Raw genomic sequence first — 5,526 nt, 5'->3', positions numbered from 1 at the left:
AGGGGAAACATCCCTCCGGGAGGGGGAAATCATCACCGTCGTCATCACCATCGATCCTCTCAGCGGGAGGGGGTCAATCTCCATCAACATCTTCACCACCACCATCTCCTCTCAAATCCTAGTTCATCTCTTGTATCCGATCTTTGTCTCAAAACCTCAGATTGGTACCTGTGGGTTGCTAGTAGTGTTGATTACTCCTTGTAGTTGATGCTAGTGGGTTTATTTGGTGGAAGATCATATGTTCAGATCCTTTATGCATGTCAATACCCCTCTGATTTTGAACATGAGTATGATTTGTGAGTAGGTACGTTTGTTCCTGAGGACATGGGAGAAGTCTTGCTATAAGTAGTCATGTGAATTTGGTATTCGTTCGATATTTTGATGAGATTTATGTTGTCTTTTCTATAGTGGTGTTATGTGAACGTCGACTACATGACACTTCACCATTATTTGGGCCTAGGGGAAGGCATTGGGAAGTAATAAGTAGATGATGGGTTGCTAGAGTGATAGAAGCTTAAACCCTAGTTTATGCGTTGCTTCGTAAGGGGCTTATTTGGATCCATATGTTTCATGCTATGGTTAGGTTTACCTTAATACTTCTTTTGTAGTTGCGGATGCTTGCAAGAGGGGTTAATCATAAGTGGGATTCTTGTCCAAGGAAGGGCAGTACCCAAGCACCAGTCCACCCACCTATCAAAATATCAAAGTAACGAACGCGGATCATATGAGCGTGATGAAAACTAGCTTGACGATAATTCCCATGTCTCGTCGGGAGCATTTTCCTTCATATAAGAGTTTGTCAAGGCTTGTCCTTTGCTACAAAAAGGATTGGTCCACCTTGCTGCACCTTGTTTACTTTTGTTACTTGTTACCCGTTACAAATTACCTTATCACAAAACTATGTGTTACCTATAATTTCAGTGCTTGAAGAGAATACCTTACTGAAAACCGCTTGTCATTTCCTTCTTCTCCTCGTTGGGTTCGACACTCTTACTTATCGAAAGGACTACGATAGATCCCGTATACTTGTGGGTCATCAAGACTCTTTTCTGGCACCATTGCCGGGGAGTGAAGTGCCTTTGGTAAGGAAAAATTTATATAGTGTGCTGAAATTTACTGTCACTTGTTACTATGGAAAGTAATCCTTTGAGGGGCTTGTTCGGGGTATCTTCACCCCGACCAGTAGAGCAAAGAGTTGCTCCTCAACCTACTGAACCTACTGAAAATGTTTACTTTGAAATTCCTTCGGGTATGATAGAGAAACTTCTTGCTAATCCTTTTACAGGAGATGGAACATTACATCCCGATTTGCACCTAATCTATGTGGATGAAGTTTGTGGATTATTTAAACTTGCAGGTATGCCCGAGGATGTTATCAAGAAGAAGGTCTTCCCTTTATCTTTGAAGGGAAAGGCATTGACATGGTTTAGGCTATGCAATGATATTGGATCATGGAACTACAACAGATTGAAATTGGAATTTCATCAGAAGTTTTATCCTATGCATCAGTTCATCGTGATCGTAATTATATATATAATTTTTGGCCTCGTGAAGGAGAAAGCATCGCTCAAGCTTGGGGAAGGCTTAAGTCAATGTTATATTCATGCCCCAATCATGATCTCTCAAGAGAAATTATTATTCAAAATTTTTATGCTCGGCTTTCTCTCAATAATCGCTCCATGCTCGATACTTCTTGTACTGGTTCTTTTATGATGAAGACTATTGAATTCAAATGGGATTTATTGGAAAGAATTAAACTCAACTCTGAAGATTGGGAACTCGATGAAGGTAAGGAGTCAGGTATAACACCTAAGTTTGATTGTGTTAAATCTTTTATGGATACCGATGTTTTCCGTGAATTTAGCACTAAATATGGACTTGACTCTGAGATAGTAGCTTCTTTCTGTGAATCATTTGCTACTCATGTTGATCTTCTTAAGGAGAAGTGGTTTAAATATCATCCTCCCATTGAAGTAAAATTAGTTGAACCTATTAAAGTTGAAGAAAAGACTATCACTTATAATGTTGATCCTATTGTTCCTACCACTTATATTGAGAAACCACCTTTCCCTGTTAGAATAAAGGATCATGCTAAAGCTTCAACTGTGGTCAACAAAAGTAATATTAGAACACCCAAACCCTCTGAGCAAATTAAAGTTGGTATTGCTATGGTTAAAGATCTCTTGGTTGATAATATTGATGGGCATGTTAGTTACTTCTGTGATGAAGCTGCTAGAATTGCTAGACCCGATACTAAAAATAAACATATACCTGTTGTAGGCATGCCTGTTATTTCTGTTAAAATAGGAGATCATTGCTATCATGGCTTATGTGATATGGGTGCTAGTGCGAGTGCAATACCTCATTCTTTATACGAAGAAATTATGCATGATATTGCACCTGCTGAGTTAGAAGATATTGATGTTACAATTAAGCTTGCCAATAGAGATACTATTTCACCGGTTGGGATTGTTAGAGATATTGAAGTCTTGTGTGGGAAAGTTAAATATCCTACTGATTTTCTTGTTCTTTCTTCCCCACAAGATAAGTTTTGTCCCATTATATTTGGTACACCCTTCTTGAATACTGTTAATGCTAAGATAGATTGCAAAAAGGATGTTGTTACTATTGGTTTAGGGGATATGTCTCATGATTTTAATTTTGCCAAATTTCGTAGACAACCCCATGATAAAGAATTGCTTAGTAAAGGTGAAATTATTATTCTTGCTTCTATTGCCATGCCTCCTAATGATCCTTTAGAACAATATTTGTTAGACCACGAAAATGATATGTTTATGAATGAAAGAAGGGAAATAGATGAAGTATTCTTTAAACAGGGACCTATTTTGAAACATAGCTTGCCTGTTGAAATTTTAGGGGATCCTCCTCCACCCAAGGGTGATCCCATGTTTGAGCTTAAACCATTACCTGATACTCTTAAATATGCTTATCTTGATGAAAAGAAGATATATCCTGTTATTATTAGTGCTAACCTTTTAGAGCAGGAAGAAGAGAAATTATTGAAAACTCTGAAGAAGCACCGTGCTGCTATTGGATATACTCTTGATGATCTTAAGGGCATTAGTCCCACTCTATGCTAGCACAAAATAAAATTCGAGAAAGACACTAAATCGGTCGTTGATCACCAATGACGGTTAAATCGTAAGATGAAAGAAGTGGTAAGAAAAGAAATACTAAAGCTTCTGGAGGTACGTATAATTTATCCCATTGCTGATAGTCAGTGGGTAAGTCATGTCCATTGTGTCCCTAAGAAGGGAGGTATTACTGTTGTTCCTAATGATAAAGATGAATTGATCCCACAAAGAATTGTTACAGGGTATAGAATGGTAATTGATTTCCGCAAATTAAATAAAGCTACTAGAAAGGATCATTACCCTTTACCTTTTATTCATCAAATGCTAGAAAGATTATCTAAACATACACATTTTTGCTTTCTAGATGGTTATTCTGGTTTCTCTCAAATACCTGTGTCAAAAGAGGATCAGGATAAGACCACTTTTACTTGCCCTTTCGGTACCTTTTCTTATAGACGTATGCCTTTTGGTTTATGCAATGCACCTGCTACCTTTCAAACATGTATGACTGCTATATTCTCTGACTTTTGTGAAAAGATTGTTGAGGTTTTCATGGATGATTTTTCCTTATATGGAACTTCTTTTGATGATTGCTTGAGCAACCTTGATCGAGTTTTGCAGAGATATGAAGAAACTAATCTTGTCTTGAATTGGGAGAAGTGCCACTTTATGGTTAATGAAGGTATTGTCTTGGGGCATAAAATTTTTGAAAGAGGTATTGAAGTTGATAAAGCTAAAGTTGATGCTATTGAAAAGATGACGTGTCCTAAGTACATCAAAGGTATAAGAAGTTTCCTTGGTCATGCCGGTTTTTATAGGAGGTTCATTAAAGACTTCTAAAAATTTCTAGGGCTCTGACTAATCTCTTACAAAAAGATGTTCCTTTTGTCTTTAATGATGATTGCGTAGAAGCATTTGAAATACTTAAGAAAGCTTTGATTTCTGCACCTATTGTTCAGCCACCTGATTGGAATTTACCCTTCGAAATTATGTGTGATGCTAATGATTATGCTGTAGGTGCTGTTCTAGGACAAAGAGTTGATAAGAAATTAAATCTTATCCAATATGCTAGTAAAACTCTAGACAGTGCCCAGAGAAATTATGCTACTACTGAAGAAAAAAATTAGTAGTTGTATTCGCTTGTGATAAGTACAGACCTTATATAGTTGATTCTAAAGTAACTGTTGACACTGATCATGCTGCTATTAAATATCTTATGGAAAAGAAAGATGCTAAACCTAGACTTATTAGATAGGTTCTCTTGCGACAAGAATTTGATTTGCATATTATTGATAGAAAGGGAGCTGAGAACCCCGTTGCAGACAACTTGTCTAGGTTAGAGAATGTTCCTGATGACCCACTACCTATTGATGATAGCTTTCCTGATGAACAATTAGCTGTCATAAATGCTTCTCGTACTACTCCATGGTATGCTGATTATGCTAATTACACTGTTGCTAAATTTATACCACCTAGTTTCACATACCAGCAAAAGAAAAAGTTTTTCTATGATTTAAGACATTACTTCTAGGATGACCCACACCTTTATAAAGAAGGAGTAGATGGTGTTATTAGACATTGTGTACCTAAGCATGAACAGGAACAGATCCTACGCAAGTGTCACTCCGAGGCTTATGGAGGACACCACGCTGGAGATAGAACGACACATAAGGTATTGCAATCCAGTTTTTATTGGCCTACTCTCTTTAAAGATGCCCATAAGTTTGTCTTGTCTTGTGATGAATGTCAAAGAATTGGTAATATTAGTAGACGTCAAGAAATGCCTCTGAACTATTCACTTGTTATTGAACCATTTGATGTTTGGGGCTTTGATTATATGGGACCGTTTCCCTCCTCTAATGGGTATACACATATTTTAGTTGTTGTTGATTACGTTACTAAGTGGGTAGAAGCTATTCCAACTAGTAGTGCTGATCATAACACCTTCAACGTTTGATGCTTTTCTTGATTTCTACCTTCGTCGATTTCAGTATCACGAAGAGCACGGGAATCTTTTTCATCATCCCTTGCATATTATAGTTCATCACGAAGTTCTAGTAACTTGGTCATAGTGACTAGAGAACTCTGTCAATCACTAGTTTATCTCAAAGATTAACTCCCACTTGATTCAAGCGATTGTAGAACTCAGACAATCTGAGCACATGTTCACTGGTTGAGCTATTCTCCTCCATCTTGTAGGCAAAGTACTTATCAGAGGTCTGTAACAGCCCCAAAATTGGGTTATCAATTTTTGTGCTGTTATTCTCTCCTGGCACTCATTTTCAAAATTTTCTCCTGAGTTTGCTGGATGACCCTGAGAAAATTTTGTCATTTCCAACCTTTCAAAACCTTGCTCATGTCTTTTTTAGTGGACAAGACCTCATTTGCATCAGCTCAAATCCTTTCAAACCCTAATTCCAAATTTTTGGAA

Source organism: Triticum aestivum, chromosome 1D (assembly GCF_018294505.1).
Source record: "Triticum aestivum cultivar Chinese Spring chromosome 1D, IWGSC CS RefSeq v2.1, whole genome shotgun sequence".
NCBI classification, from domain to species: Eukaryota; Viridiplantae; Streptophyta; class Magnoliopsida; order Poales; family Poaceae; genus Triticum; species Triticum aestivum.
The sequence above is the reverse complement of the archived record's forward strand: the minus strand, read 5'-3'. Positions refer to the sequence as shown.